At 39.3% G+C, this 12,629-nt stretch overlaps 2 pseudogenes across 1 annotated transcript; both read right to left on the reverse strand.

Annotated features, from left to right (window-relative positions):
* Positions 1 to 8,610: 8,610 nt before the first annotated feature.
* Positions 8,611 to 9,991, reverse strand: LOC101178005 (annotated as a pseudogene).
* Positions 9,927 to 12,222, reverse strand: LOC115838291 (annotated as a pseudogene). Its single transcript, XR_004033289.1, has one exon. The product of XR_004033289.1 is annotated as a 40S ribosomal protein S12 pseudogene (transcript).
* Between the last annotated feature and the right edge of the window lie 407 nt (positions 12,223 to 12,629).

A 12,629-nucleotide genomic window follows, 5' to 3' on the forward strand; every position in this document is an offset into this window, starting at 1 on the left:
AGGTTGGTCCTGCCTCCTTAGTTGAGGTGAAGCTTCGTACATGCCTGTATTACGGACATCCTCTTATTTAAGTGTTTGTCTCTTTCGTCATTGGGACTCCAGCACCCAGCATAGTCCCTAGTATACTAGTTGGTGCCGAATAAGTAGTAGCTATTATTAGAAAAGGAAGGGTGAAATTGACATAGGAATTACTAAAACGTATATGGAAATGATTTTTAAAGGGAAAGGTAATGATTTTCTGGCAGGAAAAGCAGCAATGACAAGATTACTTAAGTCTTGTGAAATACACTTCTCTTCCTTGACCTGCTGCTTCCCTTTTTTACCACACACACGCACACATACCACAGCCCTTTGAGACTGAAAGCAGCTCTATTGAGAATAGTAGTGTCAACTGTATTATGTAGAAATTCTAAAGTTTTGGGGATTATTTCATAGCCCTGACCTTGCTACTTCTCTCCACTTTATGTGGCAGGTTTAATCTCAGGTCTCCCTCATACACTTCTCAGCCTCAGCACCTAACCCTTACACAACACTCCAGTATTGATGCAATCAATCTTGTATAACATTTTTTTAATGTCCAATGTGCAAAGCACCATGTTGGAAATGATACAGAGGTGAATAAGACAAAAACTCTTGCTCTCAAAGATGTCAGTCTTTTTCTTTGCAAGGATAACACATGTAGAGTAAAATGCATAAAGGGGACTAATTTTAAATGTACAGCTTAATTAATTTTTATGTATGTTAACACCCATGTCACCACCATGTTTAGGATATTTCCAACACCCCAGAAATTTCTTTCATGCCCCTTCCCAATCTGTACCTACACCTCTAAATCTATTTTCAATCTTAATGGCGTTTTAAATAACTGGGCCTCTCACAACCATTGTGAACAGAAACAGCTGGGTTGTCAGCGTCTAACCTAATACTTCAGGAAAACTCGTGATGGTTTCCATGTTAAGAGAGACATGGAGCAGGGCATTGGGCATGGTGGATAGATCACGCCTGTCCAGCACTTTGGGAGGCCGAGATAGGGGGATTGCTTGAGCCTAGGAGTTCAAGACCAGCCTGAGTAATATAAGGAAAACCTGTCTCTGCAAAAAAAAAAAAAAAAAAAGCCAGGCATGGTGACATGTGCCTGTGGCCCCAGCTATTAGGGAGGCTGAGGTGGGAGGATCCCTTGAGCCCAGGAGGTTGAGTCTGTAGTGAGCAGTGATTACGCCACTGCACTCCAGCCTGGGCAAGACCCTGTCCCAAAAAAAAAAAGACTTGGAATTGGTGATCCAGGCTGCCTAATGGCATCAAATAATTTGTTATATCTTTAATTGATTTATTGAAGGATCACCACATGCTTTTAAATAGCATGGAGAAATGGAAAGAATAGGGACTTTTTACTCAGGTAATACGCAGCCTGCTACCTAACAGGTTGTGTTGTACTAAATAAAATGGTACATAAGAAGAAACACTGTAAATTATATAGTGCGAATCAAATATTGTTAATGAACCAATATCTGTATATCCTATGTCCCTAATTAATCTTTAATTTAGATACTCCTTCTAGTTATCTAATACACAGCAGAGTGAGAAAAATCATTATGGATTAGGTTCTTTAGTAAGAAACCTGAGATGGACTTCTCATTAGCATTAATTAGTTATTGCCCAGCTTTGGAAAGCCTTCTTTTGGCCTTGTTTTTGCAGAAACATTTCCTATTGATTAATGAAGGTAAGGCCAATTTTAATGACTTCAATTCTGAAATTTTGTGACTCTTAATTTATTTGTAAAAGTTGATTATGAATTGGGAGTGGTTTGACTTTTCCTAAAAATGAATCTCATAGCTAATGAAGTTGCCACTGAAAGGTTTCTCATCTGTTTTGTTTTCAGATGTTGACTATAAAAGGGGAAAAATTGGAATGCTTTTTGTATCATATGTAACAGAAAATGTCATGCCATTTATCATTTATTATAAGCCCAGAAATAGGTGACTAATCAGAGATAAACGTATGGGTTGTCTGTATCTAGTTTTATGCCTTTTTTTTCCTAAGACGTAGTCAAATTAATATTTTAACTAATACATCTTAGCAGAGTTTAGTTAAGCACAAAGTGAACAGTGGGTAAGATTGAATCTCAAAAGTAATCATGTCTGTAATGTTTTTCATGCATGCAAAAAGCACAGACAAAACCACTCATGCCCTATTAATAAACAAAATACAGATCAAAGTTTTAAAAAGTAATCACTCTATTTATTCTAAATGTCTGTGGCTTTAGGAAAATACCACCAGCTAGTACTTATCTATTTAAAGATGTAGAATTTATTATCCTCTAATATTCTTATCACTTGTTTCCACAACTTTAGTTTACTATTGGACTTTCAAAAATTTAAAGAATTACAAGTAAAATTCATTAAACACCTGTGTGTGAATAGTAATACACACTAATTAGTACAGAATGTTGCTTCTTCAACAAATTGAGTTTTCAGGGAAATCAGCAAGTAAATGAAATATAAATTTTTGGTAAAAGTATCAAACATTCATCTTGCCCATTTTTCCTCTTAAACTTTATTATCTAATCAAACATAGTTTTCCATAAGATGTAATAAAATATAGATAAGGTTGGAATATTTGAGCATCCATTTGTGGAATTGAATTTAATGAGACTTCATTGGTGATACACTCGATTTTTACTGGGTAATTAGCTGATAATGTTGGTCACTGTCTCACAGTTCAAGTAGCTTTAAGATGACGTGGCGAGGAAAACACAAAGCTTTTGGGTAACCAGCATTCTTAAATATATGGTTTTTGACCAGGTGAACCCTTTAGAAGTGATTTCTGTTTTGAAAGTATGTACTTAAAATACCTTTGGCTGTGATGAATCTAGATCCCAGCAGAATACCAAAATCCTATTTTTTTTGACTGAGTATTTGTATATGCTTAATGACTGAAATGAATTTGGAGGCACTGATGACAGTGATTTTTTAAAGTTCTCAGGTACTGTTCAATTATTTAATGTTAAGTTTAGTATCAAGATGCAATTGTTTTTAAAATGCCAAAATGCCGTTTATTATACAGAATATTTTATTACATTTGTAATACCTTTGTATACAGTGATTTTTTTCTTGATAATAAATGGAAAAATTCTAAAACACTTGCTGAAATTTTGTTGCTATTTAACTTTTAAAATATCAGATTTTCTTCATATTTATAGCATCTTCCTAACAGGAAAAGGTAGTTTTAGTTGCTTAGAAACATTAGACATTTTTTATGGAATGCTGTTGCTGAATATGGTTGCATTTGTAACTGTCCTTTGAAATAATTTTGTAGAGTACTGAAGTGCCTTTTTTCAAGATTTTTTTCCTTTTTCCTTTTTTGGCTTAACCAACAAAAACCTGTTTTCAGAGTCCTGGAGGCTGAAAGTCCAAGATCGGGGTACTAGGACGGTTTCTGCTGAGGCTCTCCTCCTGGTTTGCAGATGGCTGCCTTCCCACCATCCTCACATGGTAGAGAGAGAGAAGGATGGAGATCTAGGGTGTCTCTTCTCTTTTTTGAGACAGAGTCTCACTCTGTCATCAAGGCTGGAGTGCAGTGGCACAATCACAACTCACTGCAACTTCTGCCTCCTCGGCTCAAGAGATCCTCCCGCCTCAGCCTCCCAAGTAGCTGGGACTACAGGCGCATGCCACCATGCCTGGCCAATTTTTGTATTTTTTGTAGAGACAGAGTTTCATCATGTTACCCAGGCTGGTCTCAAACTCCTGGGCTCAAGTGATCCACCCGCCTTGGCCTCCCAAAGTGCTGGGATTACAAGCATGAGTCACCATAGCTGGCCTGGCCTCCTCTTTTCTTAAATCCTTTTTTTCTTTAATTGGCAAAACTGTATATATTAATATTTATCTTGTACAACATGTTTTGAAATATGCATACGTTGTGGAATGGCTAAACTGAGCTAATGAACATGTATTACTTCACATAGTTATTTTGTAGTAAGAACACTTAAGATCTACTCTTAGCAACTTTCAAGAATATATTTGTTATTAACTATAGTCACCATGTTGTACAGTAGATCTCTTAAACTTATTCCTGTCAAGCTGAAATTTTAAATCCTTTGACCAACATCTCCCCAACTCCGCAACCCCTATCCCAATCTCACCTCCCCAGTTCTAGTAACAACCATTCTACTCTAGTTCTGAGTTCAACTATTTTAGATTCCACATATAGGTGAGATCACGCAGTAGTTGTCTTTCTGTGCCTGACTTATTTCACTTAACATAATGTTCTTCAGGTTCGTCCACATTGTTTCAAATGACAGAATTTCCTTTCTTATGGGTGAATAATATTTCATTGTACATATACACCACATTTTCTTCATTTATCTATTGATTGATAGATGCATAGGTTGATGCCATATCTTGGCTATTATGAATAATGCTGCAGAGACCATGGGAGTCAGATATCTCTTCAACATACTGATTTTATTTCCTTGGGATACATATACTTAAATAGTAGGATTGCTGGATCATGTCGTAGTTCTATTTTAAATTTTGTTTTCTGTTTATATTCCCACCAACAGTGTGCCAAAGGTTCTCTTTACTCCGTATCCTTGCCAACACTTGTTATCTTTCATCTTTTTTGGTAATAGCCATTCTAATAGTTTTGAGGCGGTGCCTCACTGTGGTTTTAAATTTGCATTTTCCTGGTAAGTGATGTTGAGCATTTGTATGTCTTAAACCTGTTGGCCATTTGTATGTCTTCTTTTGAGAAATGTCTACTCAGGTCCTTTCCCCATCTTTTAATCAGGCTGTTTGTTTTCTTGGTATTGAGTTGTTGGAGTTCCTTGTATATTTTGGATATTAACCCCTCATTAGATGTATGGCTTATAAATATTTTATTCCATTCCATAAGTTGTCTCTTCTCTCTGTTGATAGTTTCCTTTGCAGTGCAGAAGCTTTTGTTTGATATAGTCCCATTTGTCTGTCTATTTTTTTGTTACCTGTGCTTTTAGGGTCATATTCAAATAATTGCCCAGACCAGTGTCATGGAGCGTTTTCTCTACATTTTCTTCTAATAGTTTACAGTTTTGGTTCTTAGATTTAGGTCACTTTGAGTTGAGTTTTTAATATGGTGTGAGATAGGGTCTAACTTCATTCTTCTGCATGTGGATATCCAGTTTTCCCAGCACAATTTATTAAAGGGACTGTCTTTTCCCATTATGTTTCTTCACACGTTTGTAAAAAATCAGCTGGCTGTAAATATATGGATTTATTCCTGGGCTCTCTTTCCTATTCTTTTGGTTTAAGTGTCTGTTTTTATGCCAGTACAAAAATGTTTTGATTACTATGGCTTTGTAGTAATTTTGAAATCAGGTATTGTGATATCTCTAGCTTTGTTCTTTTTGCTCAAGATTGCTTTGGCTATTCAGGGTCTTTGGTGGTTCCATATGAATTTTAGGATTTTTTTTCGATTTCTGTGGAAAATGTCATTGGAATTTTGATAGGGATTGTACTGAATCTTTAGATCACTTTGGTTAGTATGGACATTTTAGCAATATTAAGTCTTCGAATCTATGAATGTGGGATATCTTTCCATTTATTTGTATCTTTAATTTCTTGTATCAATGTTTTACACTTTTCAGTGTAGAGATCTTTTACCTTCTTGGTTAAATTTATTCCTAAGTATTTTATTTTTTGTAACACTACTGCTTGTTGTATATGATATGCCTGCAACTTTACTGAATTTGTTTACTAGTTCTAACAGTCTTTTTGGTGGATTCTTTCAGCTTTTCTATATATAAGATCATCATCTGCAAACAGGGACAATCTCCTTCCTTTCCAATTTGGATGCCTTTTACTTCTTTCTCTTGCCTAATAGCTCTGGCTAGGACTTCCAGTTCCAGTACTATGTTAAACAGAAATGAGAGTGGAAGTCCTTGGATTGTTCCTGATCTTAGAGGAAAAGCTTTCAGTTTTTCAGTGTTGAGTATGGTGTTAGCTGTGGGTTTGTCACATATGGCCTTTACTTTTGAAGTACACTCCTTCTACTCCTAATTTGTTGAGAGCTTTTATCATGAAAGGATGTTAAATTTTGTCAAATGCTTGATCATATGGTTTTTGTCCTTCATTCTGTTAATGTGGTGTATTATATTTATAGATTGGCATATGTTGAACCATCTGTGAATCCCTGACATAAATCTCACTTGGTCCTGTCGCCCAGGCTGGAGTGCAGTGGCGCAATCTTGGCTCGCTGCAAGCTCCGCCTCCCGGGTTCACGCCATTCTCCTGCCTCAGCCTCTCCGAGTAGCTGGGACTACAGGCGCCCGCCACCACGCCCGGCTAATTTTTTTGTATTTTTAGTAGAGACGGGGTTTCACCGTGGTCTTGATCTCCTGACCTTGTGATCCGCCCGCCTCGACCTCCCAAAGTGCTGGGATTACAAGCGTGAGCCACCGCGCCCGGCCATGATTAAGTTTTCAATGTGCTGTTGAATTGGTTTATTAGTATTTTGTTGAAAATTTTTGCATCTTGACCAGGCACCGTGGCTCACGCTTGTAATCCCAGCACTTCAGGAGGTCAAGGCCTGAGGATGGTTTGACCCAGGAGTTCGAGACCAGCCTGGGCAACATAATGGGACCCTGCCTTTACAAATATATATATATATATATATATTTTTTTTTTTTTTTTTTTTTTAAATTAGCTGGGCATGATGGTGTGCACCTGAAGTTCCAGGGGTGGAAGGATCACCTGAGTCTGAAAAGTCAAGGTGCAGTGAGCCATGATTGTACCACTGCACTCCATCCTGGGTAACAGAGGGAGACCCTGTCTCAAAAAAGAAAAAAGAATTTTTGCATCTATGGTCATCAGAAATATTGGCCTGTAGCTTTCTTTTTGCTTTTTCTTTTCTTTTTTTTTTTTTTTTCCATATCTGCCACAGTCTAATTGACAAGTTTTCTTCTTTAATAGTGTCTTTGTCTGGCTTTGGTGTCAGGGTAATGCTGGCCTTGTAAAATGAGTTTGGAAGCATTCCTTCCTCTTCAATTTTTTGGAAGTGTTTGAGAAGGGCTGGTATTAGTTCTTCTTCTTTTTTTTGAGATGGGGGTCTTGCCCTGTTGCCCAGGCTGGAGTGCAGTGGCACTATCACAGCTCACTGCAGCCTTCACCGCCTGGGCTGAATTAATTCTGCCACCTTAGCCTCCCGAGTAGTTTGGACCGCCGACATGCATCACCACACCCAGCTAATTTTTTATTTTTTGTAGAGACAGGTTATCCCTATGTTGCCCAGGCTGGTCTCAAACTCCTGCACTTAAGCAATCCTCCCACCTAAACCTCCCAAAGTGCTGGGATTACAGATGTGAGCCACCGTGTCTGGCCGTAGTTCTTTAAATGTTCGATAGCATTCAGCAGTGAAGCCGTCTGGTTCTGGTCTTTTCTTTGATGAGGGAATTTTTTTTTTTTTTTTTTTTGAGACTGAGTCTCAGTCTCTCACCAGGCTGGAGTGCAGTCACGCAATCTCGGCTCACAGCAACCTCTGTCTTCCAGGTTCAAGTGATTGTCTTGCCTCAGCCTCCCAAGTAGCTGGGACTACAGGCACATGCCACAGTGCCCAGCTAATTTTTGTATTTTTAGTAGAGACGGGGTTTCAACATGTTGGCCAGGATGGTTTCGATCTCTTGACTTCGTGATCTGCCTGCCTCGGCCACCCAATGTGCTGGGATTACTGATTCAATCTCCTTTTTTTTTCAAGGCTTAACATGTATTTTAACAAGTTGATGCTGCATTGCTGCTCCATTTCTCAGAAAAACTTCAAATTTAAAGTATCAGCAACAAATCAAACATAGTACATCAATTAAATATGCACAGCATAACTACTGCCTAAGATAGGCAAGGCTAAGAGCTGCTCTCAGACCTTCAGCATACAGCAACCCTGTTTCCAAGATTGTACTAGGCCTATCAAGAAAAGTTGTGAACAGCAACATCATAGACACAAAAGGGCCATTCCTGGTTGTCCTTATCCAAGAAAAAGATTGAGGCAAGTTAACACAAGATTTTTAAAAAAGATATACTGAAATGAACGTCTCTAAGAGAAAATGTCTTCCTTAGGACATGAAGGGATAATATATCAGATATAAAAGAACTATACGTACATTGTTTGTGATCTCTGTGGACATTTGCCTGAATTCTCACCTGGGAATGAATGGAGCAGTGGGGCGAAGGTCATTGGAGGAGGTTGTGTTTTGTGGTGTATGTGGCAGTGTCTCTGGGGTTGGGGATTGTATGGATAAGAAAGCAAATGAAACAGGATGGAGAAAAAAAGAACAATTAAGATTAATGGGTCTCTAACTGGATTCATTTCACTGTGGTTCCCCCAGGTCTTCAAGAGTCACATTTGAGACCTCAGTAATGCACCACAGAGAATTGATCAGTTAAACAATATACCACACAGAACTGATTTGTTAAATACCACTCCTCCCTTGTCCTCTTCCTCCAAAATACTCCCTAGAGTAGTACAGGTAGGGTAGACCTAACTATTGGGAGGAATCTCTTAACATTTTTCTAGGGTAGAATTCTGGCTAGTCCAAAAAGGGTCCTTTTAAAGGTTTTGAGAAACGACACACTGCAACTTTATTAGTATCAGCAACGTGTGTTTGGAGTAAATTCAGCTCCAGGAGTTGCACAGTTCAATGCAGGAGGAGTTCCGCCAATTGCCCCAATCCCTTCCACTGCAGCAGCTTGGCCAAAGCATTCCGTTGTTGGTGGGGTCAATCTAGTATCATAGGTTCAGGTTCTGGAGGAGCTGGGCTGCCAGCTGGCACAGAGGCAGGGGGCATGGTGCCTCCGTTATGCCTATTGCACCTCCCACAGCCATCTGGCCCATCTGTATCTCCTGCTGTCTCATATCAGAGAAGGTTCCAGTGAATCTTTCCTGCCATTACCAGTGCATCACTTCCTCCTAGTGCCTGCACTCCTCTCGCATGGGCTCCAGTTGCTGTCGTTTTTGCATCTCTTGGTTGTTCAGCTCTTCCATCCTCCACAGCTCTTCTTGGCACCTCATCAAATCTTGCCTCATTAGCATGACCTGGCATTGATGAAGGCGAGCAACCTCCATCTCCATCTCCAGCTTCTCATGAGCCTCCTTGATATTGCAGTCCACTTCGTCCTGCTGCTGCTTCTCCATCTCAATGAGTACCCTCCACTGCATGGCATACTTATATTCAAAAGCCATGCTGTGCACACTGGGGTGGCTGTTCTCACTCCTTGTGAAATTGCTGGTTCTTTACAACCAGCTTCTCTGGAAGTCCTTCTTTGTCACCTAATTAGCCTGTGGGCTACACAGTAACAGGATGAGGAAACTTGGTTAACAGGAAGAAGCCTTCACTGCATCTGTCCTGAGCTTTCTGAGCAACTGGCTGTCCTGAGAACTCAACAATGCCTTTCCCTGAAGGCCTTCCTTGATCATCCACAATGACTACAGCCCTCTCCACCTGGCCAAAGAAAAGGCTTCTTCCAAAAGTTTGTTAGGTTTCAGACTGTAAGGGATGCACTATGGCAGGCAGAGTGTGCACAGCTGCATACTGTCCAGACCCACTTTGGCAATCTCCACTAGGATTCGTGCTTCCAAGTGCATAAAGCCAAAGCCTTTATTCTTATGAAGACCTCACCTGCCTTCCCATATTTCTTTTTTGTCGTTGTTTTCATTTTTTCATTTTTCCTTTTTGTTAATTTATTTAAATTCTCTTTCTGTGAAATTGCCTTCCCATGTTTCTCATAGTTTCCTCATTTCCTCCTCAGTGATGTCAGAAGGAACACTGCCCACAAATATTTGGCTTCATTTGGTGAAGGGCTTCTTTCCTGGTTTCCTTAAAATGTGTCAGGTCAATAGTCAAGCCTTCATTTTGGCTGCTGGCCTTTTTCCCATTTGCAGGTATTGGCTGCTGCTGTTGCTGGTGATGCTAATAATGTTTCCCTAGAGTGTGGTTTTGCTCCAAGTTAAAAGTTTTACTGCTTCTCTACCTACTGGCCTCTCCTCAGAGTAACGGTGACCCTTATTTGCTTTTATTGGTCTGTTTAGATTTTCTGTTTATGATTCATTCTTGGTAGGTTGTATGCATCTGGAAATCTGTCCACTTCTAGGGTAATCCGATTTGTTGGCATATAATTGTTCCTAATAGTCTCTTTTGATCCTTTGTATTTCTGTGGTATCAAAAGATTTTTATTTTCTGCCTTCCTGACTTCTTTCCCACCTGTCTCCCTCCCTTCCTGAATAATTCAGGACAAAAGCCATTTGCTTGTTCTGTACAAAGTGCAGAAAGATGTTACCACAGGGGGCAGTGGTAGTGGCCTAGTGTAGGGCTGCAGTGTGGAGCCTGAGGAGAACGTCTGAGGGCAGCAGGGAGGGGACTGTGAATTGAGGCAGCAATAGATTGTTTATTTTTGAGGAGGACTGAGCCAAATTTCTTTTTTCTTTCTTTTGTATGTGTGTGTGTGTGTGTGTGTGCCAAAGATTTATTTGTTCATTTCTTGCATTTGAAGTACTCTTCAATGACATCCTTGGCCTGAGACTCCTTGCCATAGTTCTTAACTACTACACAACTTCAACCAACCACTTTACGGGGTTTCCCCTCTCTGTCAATTTTACAGAGGCCTACCCATTCCTCTAGTTTCTTGTCATCAACCTTAATTAGGTTGATTTGGTGTTCAGCACAAAGGGCCTCCACCAACTTGACATACATAGGCTCATCACAGTTGGATGCAAGCACACACAGCACACAAAGATGGGCTTGGCACTTGTCTGAGGCTTTGGCAGCTTTGCAAATTTCACATGCTAGGCCATCATGGATGAGGGCAGTCTTCAGCACCTCCTGTAAAACAGTATTAATGTCCATTATACCTCCAGCAGCACTGCCTTCCTCGGCCATGGCAGTGGGTTACAAGTAAAGCCGAATCTTGAATGCACCCGAGACTCCACCTCTATACAACTCGGTGGCAGCAGGGAAAGAGCAGGAGCCAGATTTCTTATAGTCAGAGAAGAGAATTACAAATTTGGAAATAGAATAAGGTTGGAATTGGAAGTACTGGTATAAACTCTTACAGCTTTCAGTATGTGTAGATACAGAGATGTACAGGTGTGTGTGTATGAGTGGGGTGTGTGTGTGTGTGCATGCACATGCATTCATGTTTGTTCCCTAGCTTTGTTCCTCCATGAGAGGGCTTGGGAACAGCAATGGCACCAAACAATGAGCATACCTACTGCTCAGATCTTGGTTTCTAAATACGATTTTCTGCTAAAAGAGACCAGATCTTAGAGAAAAAGCCTCTTGCAGAGTTAGTGCAGAGGAAATACAAAGATGAGCATGGAGTGTCTTTTTGTATTAGAAAGTAAGAACATGCTCCAAGAATGATGGGGACATACCAAAGGACACAGAAGCCAGCTTGAAGGGGCCGCCACTGGCCAAATGAACAACTTACAACTTCTCAAATAAAATAAGCCACAAGTCCACATGATATAAATCAATGAATAAATTGGAGAGAAGGGAAAGCTCTACCTTTTAGGGTAATGCCAACCAACTAATGTAAATGGAATGATGGAATTAGAAAATCTGCATTTGGCAATCATTGTGGTACTGATTGATTCAGGTGAAAATCTTCAATGGATGCTAAAACTAGTGAGTGAAAGTTGGATGATCTCTCTACAAGATACTTATTAATTAAAAGGGGAAAAAAGAATAACCGTAAAAGTGGAGAAGCCTAGTGATAATACCTAATCAATTGACCAAAGCCCCAACCAGCAACTGGACAAATCAAAACTGTGTGACACCTGATAAGATGCAAGAAGACAATCTCTTTTTTGTGGTGTTCTTGCCAAAAAGGTACAATCTGAATCTAATAAAAAGGAAACATCAGGCAAACCCAAAGAACCCTGTTCTTTGAGGAACAGTCTACAAAATAACTGACCTGAAGTATTCAAAAATGTTAAAGTAATTAAAGTCAAGAAAGAAACTTTTAAGAGTGATGGAGACTAAAGAGACATAACGAAATGCAATGTGAGCACTTGACTATGAAGGACATTGATGGGACAACTGGCAACTTGAACGGGGTCCGTGGGTTAGATGGTAATATATCAGTGTTAATTTCCTGGTTTTGATCACTGTGTTGTGGTTAAGTAAAAGAATGTCCTTGTTTGTAGAAATTACACACTGAAGCCTTTAAGATCATGAGGCATCACTGGCTCCATGGTTCAGGGAAAAAGGTTCTTTGTGCTTTTCTTGCAACTTTTCCTGTAAGTTTAGAATTATTTCAAAATTTAAAAATTCAAAATAGAATCATAAAAGTAATATTTTTCGTAATAAACAAGGGTAGCCTTTGCTAAAAAATCAGAAAAGCTGATATCAAAGTTCATTCTCTTATGTGGACTTAAAAATCAAAGAATAATTAGCTCCAAAAGAAAAGATTTGCCAAGTAAGATGTTTTTCTCTTACAAAATGGAAATTTAACTTCTAAATTTACTTCACATAACTTGCAAATGTAACCGGTTATCTTACTTGGACATTTTTCATTTTACCAACTTTATTTTCTCTTGACTTTTCCAGGTATTCAGAGTTGATGTTTTTCCTAAAATAAACCACAGACTATATTTGGGACAAAGAG

This window comes from Nomascus leucogenys, chromosome 14 (assembly GCF_006542625.1).
Source record: "Nomascus leucogenys isolate Asia chromosome 14, Asia_NLE_v1, whole genome shotgun sequence".
Classification (NCBI taxonomy): Eukaryota; Metazoa; Chordata; class Mammalia; order Primates; family Hylobatidae; genus Nomascus; species Nomascus leucogenys.